Source organism: Pinus tabuliformis, chromosome 9 (genome assembly GCF_031772625.1).
Source record: "Pinus tabuliformis cultivar Carrire ecotype Pingquan chromosome 9, CPIR1, whole genome shotgun sequence".
Classification (NCBI taxonomy): Eukaryota; Viridiplantae; Streptophyta; class Pinopsida; order Pinales; family Pinaceae; genus Pinus; species Pinus tabuliformis.
The window spans coordinates 301,538,289-301,550,048 of NC_142307.1; the positions used below are offsets into that span (position 1 = coordinate 301,538,289).

The 11,760-nt window shown below is 42.4% G+C and overlaps 1 pseudogene; it reads left to right on the forward strand.

Annotated features, from left to right (window-relative positions):
* The first annotated feature begins 10,361 nt into the window (after window positions 1–10,361).
* Window positions 10,362–11,048, forward strand: LOC149148411 (uncharacterized; annotated as a pseudogene).
* The last annotated feature ends 712 nt before the right edge of the window (window positions 11,049–11,760 follow it).

Genomic DNA, 11,760 nt, shown 5'->3' on the forward strand with positions numbered 1-11,760 from the left:
CTGGCCTTCCAGCTCGTTAAAAGGACCGGAAGAGCTATCCCTCATTTAGACTTTAATATTTTTGGACCTGAGGGATTATTACACAAAAAGATCGAGCGCTTGTCTTGTTCGGCTCGTTAAAAGTACCGAACACCCATCCCTTCTGTATTGTTTTATACTTTTTCGGACTTAAGGGATTAGATGACGAAAAAGGAATTATGGAGTTAGCTTTCTGTACCTTTTCAGACTCTCTAAAAATGAAAAGGATCGAGTTTTCCTTGTCGTTAGACTCGTTAAAATGATTAAATAGCGACAAACTTGTCTTTAGACGAGAACGAGTTTCCCTATCGCTAAGCTCGTTAAATCATAGCGATGGGCTTGCCCGAAGGGCAGGTTATAGAACAAGCATATGTTATCCTCCTCAAGCTTGACAAAAATAAAGAGGTACTGGTCAGAAATGACTGGGGAAAAATTGGGAGAACATCAAAGCTTAATGGTAGCAAGTCGCTCTTGAACATGACACTTTTCCTCCGTACCACATCGGGTTAGGTTGTTTCATTCACCGGTCTCATCACCATGGTCTTCGCCAAACCATCCACATTTTGGGGTAATGCTACCGATCCATCGCATCAGTGTCGTTATATGTTCAAGAGAGGTCATTCTGAAAGTGTCAATCGTGTCCCATCCACTGCCATACATTATCCTTCATCCATTCATGATCGCCACCCTGAATCATATGTCACAGTTTGTTTTCACCTCCACTAAAATCATTAGCTCCGTTCCGTGTCATTGATGTGGGATTCATTAAGGCCCTCCTTTGACGGATCGCTTCTTGTCGACTTCAGCTCATTATCCAAGAAGTTGATCTAGGAACAACCCCATCAGTACTTTGAAGCTTGCATGCCTCAATGGCAAGTTTCTCACTTCCGGCGACAGGTATACATCAATGACCTTCGACCAGAAGATTTTGCGTGGCGTTCGACGCCAAGTCCTTTATTCACACCACGTGAATTGTACTGCAGTACCTTGAGGGTCATTATCATTATCGGTGATTCCTCTCGCGCTTGTTAACGGTTTTCATCATTGACCGGTAATCAAGCGATGTCTTTCCATGTTCGACTTCTGCGAAATTCTCACATGGATCGACTTGTACTTAGAGTGAAGATCGAATGAGTTTGAAGACCCCGGATCTAGTTTCATCCATCCGGGCTGCGATACATATTCAGGAAATATAAAAGCATTTGTCATGTACATCATTGCAGCAGATGATCATCCTATTCAAAGGATGATAATTTCAGCAGAAAATTATCAGTCTACCATCAGACGATCGTCTGTTCTATGTACCAAAATGTATTTATAAAGCTGAGCATGGGAATGCCCGCCTCAGCTAGATCATGAAAACAGAATGAAAAATAATGTATTGTATTGTATTGTATTACAGGGCACCTCTCAGCACTTGAATGAACTTCGGACCCTTTGGATAAAGCATTTCACCCGATAAACGGCCTTATACTTTAGGGGGCAACTGTTATAGGCATTTTTGTGCCTCGCAGCATGGAGCATGAAATGTCGATAATTACCGGGATCCTCAGTCCCTAAACATGTTGTTCTTACCCCTAGAGGAACAAGGTCAGCAAACCACAGCACTTCCTATCAGTTCTCCACCTGAAAACACTCAAAAACAGGCTATTTTTGGATCATGTCAGCTGCTCCACTGAGCATCTGCGCTGAATGTCAACTGCTCCTCCTTGTACCTGCGCTGAAAGTCAAAACCAATGAAGGCTACCTGCGCTGGGCGAGATTGGCCAAGTGGCACAGTCATTCTGCAAGGTGTCAACTGCCCAGGAAGCTTCCAAACTGACACTTGGTTCAAGGAATTCGCCCTATGATGAGTAAGAGGTACTTGATCTCCATGTGGAAGCAAGGATCTCCAAGTGGACTCAAGAACTGAAGTTTAACTGAAGAGGGAGAGGACACAAGGCAGCTTTATGTCAGTCTCAAGCTGACTCATCCTTTCTCCTTCTACCCTATATATAGAGCTCTCTCATGAGGTCTAGGGAGGCTGGAATTTTGTGCAAAGCAAGGAAGTGCTATTGGTTTACAGTTAAGAGCTATTGGGTGATTGCTTTTATAGAGGAGAAGAGGAGATTTCTTGCTGCTGGGGAGGTGTTGCTGGATTGGAGCCATTTATGGTTGTAACCTTCTCAGAACCTTTTTCTTCTATCAATAAAGCTTTTGATGTTCTCCTATATACTTGTATTGCAATGATGTATTGTTTTCATCTGTATATTTGATTCATCCTAATCCATGCATCAGTTATGAGTACGTGTTTCTTGTAGTTTCCTTCTCTCGTTTTTGCAGGATCTGTGTGTAGCTGGGCTAGCAAGAGAGCAAGGAGCTGGGAGCAAGAGGCAAAGAGAGAAGACAGGATCGACAAAAGCGAAAGACATCGGTTGGTCAATCTTTTCTTCCCTCTCTGTATTTTCATAAAGGAAAACTATCAAAGCTTTACTTTCAGTTGTTGCTAAGGAACTATCACCCTTAGAGTCGGGATAGGGTCATTCCGAGTCGGATACTTTTCCCCACAACAAGGTGGAAACCCAATGTGGGTGAAAACCACCTATTGCAATCATCTCTATCTTGTTTTTAATAATAAGAAACTTCTTTTTACAATTTTTGTACTAATGCAGTCTTATACCGGTACGTAGGCTTCTACCTGCAGAAGGCTACAACCTTCTCTCGTTCTCCAGCTTCTCTTGGAAGGGAGCTACAACCCCCTAGCTCTTGTACTAGCTAATATGTTTACTAGTACGTAGGTGCCGGCCTACAGAAGGCTACAACCTTCTCTTTTCTTCTAGGGACCACGTTTCATAAATTTTCAGACTGGATCCATCAATAACATCATTCAATCATCAAATATATCTGCATCAACCAATCTCTTTTGCACCAACCACAACTGAATCAATCAATCACTTTGACAACCCTTCAATCTGATCCTTCAGAATGCTGTAACTAGAATACAGTAACTAGAACCCAAGCCAGAACCTAGAACACTGCAACAGCAAACAGAAGCAGCTAAAACATATTTTATAAGGTATACGCTACTTCCATGTGTCGAACCTACGTGCATATGCTCTTTTCTCAAGGAGAACTTGCGTACAGATCTGCAAATCAAATTTAAGATGTATACACTGTTTTGATATGCAAAACCAGCTATGCACCATAACCCAATAACCTGTATACTAGATCTTGCTCTTCATCAGATATTCAATACTTGAGTGCCCTTGCCTAAGGATCTACTCGTCCTTTTATAGTCTTAGGCCTTACTCAATACCATGGACCAAAATTTAGTTTTCCAAGATATACGCGCCTTTCATTCTGTGAAAGTGCGTGTGTACGTATACACTCCTTTTGGTCTGTTAACCCGCATGTATAAGCTATTTTTTCAAAGGTGAACCTGCGTATACCTCACTTTCCTCATTCTATGAAATCTGATCTGTAACTCTGTGTTGTTAACCTGCTGAATTGTCTTCTGAGTGAGTTGCCATCAAGGACAACACTTGTGTCATAGTGCCAAATCTAAGTCATAATGCCAACAAACTTCCCAGGGTCGTAAATTTGGCATACGATCTTCGTTTGACGCGCACAATACCTTGTAGAAATATATATTTGAGGACTAAAATTTTTTACTGCAAACATCAATTTGAGTCTCATGTTTTCCAAAAATTGTGGTTTAGGGCCACAAAACAGCTCTAAAAGTTCACGACCCAAAAAAATGCCAAAAATAGTAAAGTGTGCTACAATTAAGGCCACTGAAAACTGAAAGAAACAATGGTGGGGGTCCAAGTGGAATAGACAGGTGGCCACCAATATACACCTAGATCATTCCTCCCCCCTTAGGAAGCAATGGTCCTCATTGCATTGAGTGCCTCCATGAGATGGGGAAATTTTTGCTGAACTTGGTCCTTGATGAGCCACTTGCCTTGGTGCAAGAGTTGGTTAGCTTTGAAATCCCGATACAATTGGATCTTCTATTAGTGTTTTTTCTTGATCTATGTGTCCATGATCTAATCAGTTGTAGCATGTTTCAGGTATTCTGGGTTTAACTCTGTTGGTGTGAATTGTTCTGCAATGTTTGATGTGCCTAGTAATGGCAGAAAGTATGGTTGAAGGCGGTCCATATTGAATGCTAGGTGCAGGCCAATGAATGGTGGAATGTTGAGCTCGAAAGCATTGTCCCCTACAGTCTTAGTGTTAGGTAAACTTGATTCGGGATAGAGTTAAAGTTGACCAGGTTAAACAGTGATGGTTTTGGGGCACATGGTATTGTGAACCCATAGTATTCTACCCGTGGTATTATATGTAATGGAGCTTATAAAAGGCTGGAAGGACTTCATTGTAAAGCAAGGCCTAGAGGTGAGTGGTGAAGGTTCACTTGGTCAGATTGGCCAGGGTTTTGGCCAATGCTAATGAAATATAATTAGGTTGGATTTTTCCCCAGATTTAGGGTTTTCTCGGATAAACATGTGTGTTTATGTGTTTATGGTTGTTGCTGGTTATTTTTTATATTTGTTCCTCTCAGTAATTCTCCATAATTAATTTGTGTTCTCGGGTAAATTACTTAACAATTGGTATCAGAGCTAGATATTGGCTTCAAAGGAATTCTTTGATGCCAGGGGTTTATAGGGCCACATCAATTTGTTTTCAAATTGTTTAGAGTGCTATGGCCTTCTCAATTCGAGCTTCGCTGAACACTTGCTTAGAGATACGAAAATTTCAGACAGATCAGGGGGCTTAGCTGCTCCACACCCAAACTTCAGATGCGTGATTGCTCAGGGCACAAAGGTAGTGGGCGAAGGATATCTGTATGCCCATGGGAACAAAAGCGCCGAGATACAGGCAGTGGAGAGCACCCGAGGGCTTGCCAAGGGTGCCACGACGTACCTAAATCTGGAACCCCATGTGATCGAGGCTATGAGCGCACTGTGCGAGGTCGGAGTCGCTAGGATCATAGTTGGTCTCAGGAATCTCGTGAGGGATGTGAAGGGGAAGGTGAAGGAAGCCACGAAGGCCTGTCGAGAGGTGAATGCTCCGATTTTGTACAGGAGCGCGCTGGGGATTCCCTTATCGGTGCTCAAATACGCCATGACCGTGGACGGGAAGATCGCAGAGAGCAGCGGGCATTCGGCATGGATCAGATCAGATCGGTCAAGAAAAATATCATTGTGTTGTTGGGAAAGTGGCAATATGTAGTTATTGTTATGCCTCAGTTAAGAATCGTATGGAGCGGTGGAGAAATGCCTGAGGGACGCCAAGATGGGCAAAAGCCAAATTGGGGAAGTCATTCTGGTGGGAGGGTCGACACGCATACCCAAAGTGCAGTAACTATTGCAAGACTTATTCAATGGGAAGGAGCTGTGCAAGAGCATCAATCCCGACGAAGCAGTGGCTTATGGTACCGCTGTGCAGGCTGCTATCCTCACCGGAGAAGGCAACCAGAAGGTTCAGGATTTGCTGCCGCTTGACGGACTTTCGACGTTTCTCTGCTGACAATCGAGGAAGGCATCTTCGAAGTGAAGGTGACAGCTGGAGACACCCATCTCAGGGGCGAGGACTTCGACAACAGATTGGTGAATCATTTCATGCAGGAGTTCAAGCGGAAGCAGAAGAAGGATATCAGTTCCAATGCAAAAGCGCTCTGGAGACTGAGGACGACGAGCGAGAGAGCCAAGAGAACTCTCTCCTCCACTGCCCAGACCACGGTGGAGATCGAGTCCCTGTATGAGGGAATCGATTTCTACGCGACCCTAATGCGCATGAGGTTTGAGGAGATGTGTATTGACTTGTTTAGGAAGTGCATGGAGTTAATGGAGGTCGATGGGAGTGCATGACCTATGAAAATAGATCTGAAAGAAAAGAGAGTCGGTGATGCCCTGATGAAAGATGCTTCCATCAAGCGGTTTGATAGAAGTTTTTGAGAAAATCAAATTGAGAGAGGATGGGTTAGAATAGCAGCAACAATAAACAAAAAAATAAAAATTAAATTATTGCATGTAAATGGGCATATCACTATAAGACCTTGTAAGGCATGTGTACCCTTGGGTAATCACTGATAAAGTTTGGGCTAGAACTGGGTGATAGGGGGATGTCAGGTTAATAATACCCCAGGTAAAAAAACTTTGAGGGGGGTAAGGGCTAGAGTGAGAGGGGCTGTCTCACATAGCAAGTTTTCCTGGAGTTAGTTGAGGAACCCCAAGTCAAATTTAAGGGGGGAATTGTTAGGTAAACTTGACTCGGGATAGAGTCAAAGTTGACGAGGTTAAACAGTGATGGTTTTGGGGCACATGGTATTGTGCACCCATAGTATTCTGCCCATGGTATTATATGTAATGGAGCTTATAAAACACTGGAAGGACTTCATTGTAAAGCAAGGCTTGGAGGTGAGCGGTGAAGGCTCACTTAGTCGGATTGGCCAGGGTTTTGGCCAATGCTAATGAAATATCAATAGGTTGGGTTTTTCCCAGATAAACATGTGTGTTTATGCGTTTATGGTTGTTGCTGGTTATTTTTTATATTTGTTCCTCTCAGTAATTCTCCGTAATTAATTTGTGTTCTCGGGTAAATTACTTAACACTTAGTGATGGTGTAAGGCCCATATCAGAGTGGGTGAAGCTTGTGGTGGAGCCCAATGAGCCGCTCCTTCTGCAAATGTAACCAAACTTTATCACCCACCTGGAACTTGTGTGGCACCCGATGTTGATCATGAAATTTCTTGTACTTAGCATTGGCTCTGTCCATTATGTCAAGGAGCTGCTGGTAGATGTGTTGAATGCTCTCAATGAATTCGTTGGCCCTGTAAGCTTTGGACTGGACAAGAGTTGAATCTGCCTGAGTAGCTGCAAATGGTATGGCCACATCAATGGGACATAGTTGGCCGAAATCCCAACCCCACCTGAAAATGGTTGTGTCCAGTTGAGCTATGGAGAGGTCTGTTGTATTTGTTCTATACATAGGGTATGCTTTCATCCCATGTGCGTGGATGCTTTGAGTTGTACATGCACAGAATGTGCACGATCATCTTTTTGACAACCTTTGTTTGGGCATCGGTTGGGGGGTGGAAGGTCGTGGACACCAAACCTCATAGCCTTAGACATAACCAATACCCATTGTTGCTCCTCCCATTGCTACTACACCACCACCTATAGACATTTTCACTCCTCCATAGTAGGATCAGATGTGCTTAGAACAGCTAGGCAAGATAGGGAAGCGCTATTCATTTACTGACTTGGAAGGGAGGGTAATATCTATCAGCATCAACTAGAGGCTTGACCAAAATGTACTCAGGCCCCTTTTATCCTGATCCATGGAATGTGGTATCACAAAGTGTACCCACACTCATTCAAATAATAGCTTAGTAGTGGCTTCTATTAGGATATCCTTCTTGCAGGCCGCCAAAATGGCCATCTTAGAGAATTTGTCGATGACCACAAAAAGGAAGTCATTGCCATGCTTAGTAGAAGGAAGGCCCAACATGTAATCCATGGGGATGGATTCCCAAGGTTGACTAGGTGTAGGCTGAGGAGTATATAGGCCTTGCTTCTTGATTGTCGGTTTGGTAATGCAATAAGTAGTCCAGGATCTGATGTACTTCCCACATCCTGTCGAAGGTTCGGCCAATAAAAATACTTTTGTAGCACTTCCACTATTTTTCTCTATTCTAAAATGTCCAACAACTCGACTGCAGTGTGCCTCCAAAATCATCTTGGCATGCTCGCTTGAAGGAACATGGAGGTGTCCCAGGTGGCATAACGATGCACCCTAGAGGTGAAAATATGGAACTTGTTTGCCTTCTAGGAGAATCTGGTATGTGTTGCTAAATTCTGGATCGTGTTTGTAAATATGTGTCCACACCAAAGTATCATGTCCACAAGAGTCGAGCACAATGGTTATCTCCATAACCAATGGTTGGATGAGACAATCTACAACATTATTGGTGTTTCACTTCTTTTACTTGATTTTCAAATGGAACTAGTGCAGATATGTGGACCATTTCTAATGGTGATCGTTTTGAAACTTTCCTTATGTCTGTATCAACTGCAGGGGTTGGTGGTCTATGTGGATGAGCATTTCCTTCCCCATAATGTAATGCTTCCATTTTTAGTGGGCCTGCACAATGGAATACATTTCTTTGCCATAAGTGGGATACTTTCAGACTGTATCTAAAAGTGTCTCACTGTGATATGCCACTGAACGTCCATGCTGGGTAAGAACTACGCCAATAGCATAGTTAGAGGTGTATGTCTCAATTTCAAATGGTTTCTACAGATATGGTATGTAAGCACTATTGCGGAGCAGAGGCGATGCTTCAACTCAAAAAACACCTTTTTATGGGATTTGGACCAAAAGATATTTTCTTTCTCTCTACCCTTAGTGGCTTAACTCAAATTCCAAGTGATATGAGAGAATCCCAACACGAACCTGCGATAGAAATTGACAAGACCTAGAAATTTGTGGAGCTATGTTAGGGTGGTTGGGGTTGGCCAATCGAAAATAACTTGTATCTTGGTTGGGTCCACATGCACACCCTGATCATCAATGATGTACCTAGATATTGAACCTCGATCATCCAAAAAACTCTTTTCTCCAAATTGGCACATGATTTGTGTTGTTGCAAGGTTTGGAGGACCTGTCGGATATGGTGTATGTGCTCTTCCTAATTTCGGATGAAGATCATGATGTCATCTAGTTACACTAACAAAAACGAGTTAGTGAAGGGCTGCAAGATGTCATCCATCAGTCACATGAAGATTTCGGGGGCATCCGTCAACCCGAAAGGCATGACCAATCATTCAAAAATGCCCTCCTTGGATTTAAAGGCAATCTTCCACACATTAAAGGGTTCAATTGGTACCTGGTGATAACTAGACATCAAGTCAATCTTGCTGAAATATTTGGCACCCTTGAGCTGTTCCATAAGGTAAACAATCTATGGGATTGGATACCTATTCCAGACAATGATCTTATTCAATGCCCGATAGTTAATACAAAGCCTCCAGGTTCCATTGTTCTTTTGTACCAACACGATCAGGCTACTACGTGGTGATGAAATTGGCTTGATGTTCCCTTTCCGCATAAGCTCCTAAAATAGTCTCCTGATCTCATCGTTCTCTAGAACATAGTCTCGGTAGATTGGTCCATTGCGTAGCAGTGCGCTCGAGGTCAGATCAATGGAGTGCTTGACATGATAGTGTAGGGGTACCTTTGTGGGTGAGGTGAAGATGCATCTATAATCATCTATGACCTTTTCCATCTCCTATTGTTGTGTGGAGGAGCCTTGTCTAGAGGTCATGGAGGTGGCCACAATATTCTTCTTCTTACCCTGAGGGTGAATCATAAGGAAGACAAATTTCCTGGTCTAGGAAATGGTCTTACCACATATCTTTGCAGAGATCAAAGAGATGGAGGTAGGCGGAGCTACCTTCGATATCTTGTATAACTTTTTACATAGAGTAATAATAACAATGTGAGGTAGAAACTCATACAAAACATGCCACTTCCACAAGTATGGTTGGACTAATAATACATCACAAAATTCAAGAGGAGAAACATCACACAATACCTCATATGTGAAGGGCTTAATGTTGTAGGAAAGTCGACATTGATGACTAACACCGAGATCTCGTCCTTGGTGAAGCCACATGATGGTGTACAAATGCAGATGTCATGTGGTGTTAGAGTCGGTCCCGTCAGCCCTCTGTCAACGATCAAAAGTTCTCTTTTGCATTTCATTTTTTACGTGTCTCGCTCGATTCATTCAGTTATATTCCGCTAGGGACATGCCATTATTTAACGGAAAGGTCTTATCAGTAATTTCCCCTAATGCTTTGTACCTGCTGGTTTAGGTCTGTTTGTTGAATCAATTTTGAAATCATTCATAGTCCTGTTTTGGCCTCTTGTCAGCAAAGAGTTATTTAAGGTTTTTAGGTCTTTTAGGGTCTAGGGTTTAGTTAATTTAGTCCTCAAAGTGTCTAATAAAGCCAGCAGGCCATGAAGATGTTCCTAATAAGTTTTCATTCCATAGTTTTTGTCACCAATAATGCTGAGAATGATTCTTCTTCAAAACTCTGTTTTGAAGAAGAAATCGTTAAAATTGTTTTTTGTAATAAATATGTAATTGTTAAGGCTTTTTAAGTTCTACAGATCTCCAGGCCCAGCCCTGGTCACCTTTTTTGAAATTCCAGCCATCTATTCTTGCAAAGCAGACAAAGAAGTTCATCAAAAAATCATAAAGGAAGCCAAACAGAGTTAGTGCATAAAGTATCCGGAAATGGATGGGTGATTGTTTTGGCTATTAGAAATGTTGCAAAATATGCAGCAACGCCATGGCTGCTCATTCGCTTTCTAATCTGTTTTATCCTTATGTGTACCAGAGTCCCAGGTAGCGGTAATACCATTCCATATATTGGGTAGAGAAGCTCAGACACTACAGATTATGTTAAAACCGCATGAGACAGTCATTACCAAGCCTGGTATGATGTGCTATATGTCTGGATCTATTCAAATGGAAAACATATTGCCTCCAGAGAATGGAGGTGGTATATGGCAATGGTTTTTTTGGGAAGAATTTTGCAACCAATGCATTCGTGAATTCTAGTCCCCAAGATGGTTTTGTTGGAGTGGCAGCACCGTCTCTTACAAGAATACTTCCGATTGATCTGGTCACTTTTGGTAGAGAAATTATTTGTCAGCCAGATGTATACCTCTGTTCACTTAATGATGTGACAATGTCAACTATGGTGAATAGGAGGGCGCGTCCTGGAGTTTTTAGTGGTGAGGGAATTTTGAGACAGAAACTGGTTGGATGCGGCCTTGCTTTTATAGCTGCGAGAGGGTCTGTTGTACAGAAAAATTTGGCACCTGGAGAAGTACTAGTTGTTGATGCAACATGTGTTGTTGTTGTGTTAAGAACTATAGATTCCCACATCAAATATACAGGTCCTGGTATTGCTTTCATCCAAAATTTACCATTTCATCGCCTTTCTCAAAGAATAGCACATGCAGTTTTTTGAGTCCCAAACCTGCATCTTCCCCATATACCTTTTCAGCCTTCTTTTCCATCTATTTGATCCACCAAGCTGTCAAATCATTGCATATTAGTCTAAAAAGAGCTTATGAAATGGTTTCCTAACTATGTTTATGACTGATGTTTGATTTAGATTTTTGTTCAAGCAACTGCGAAAACTTGTCACTTTCCGCAACCAGCTCAAGTTTCCAGAGCCATTTTGTTAAAGAATATGTTACAGGTGTCCAATGGAGAATCCGGCCACATGGGCAAGATGAAAGTGACATGTACATGGAGCGTGTTCCCTCAGTTCAGCCGAATCACTCACAAACAGCCATGGTCAAAGACGGTCAAAGGAGGGGTCAAACCAAGAGTTTTGCGGTGGCACGGCTCTGTTTTTCCCACGTGAAGGTTTGCATGGAACGATCCTCAATTTCCAGAGGTGTTGGCACACCTGTGGATCAACCCGTGAACTGAATCGAGTAGCCACCACTCCATGGATTTAACTGTCATAATTACCATACCGCTAGATTTCAGGCCGTGGAGATTTACGTGTCTGTTTGGTAGCGTAGAATCTAGGAATTAGTTGCAGTGTTTTCACTTATAAATAACGCGTTATCAAACGCTTGATAGTTAGCTTTTCATATGTAATATTGACTGTGTTTTACGAGCCACTGTACCGTGCTCTATTTCTATGTTTTTACTGCACTTTAATATAT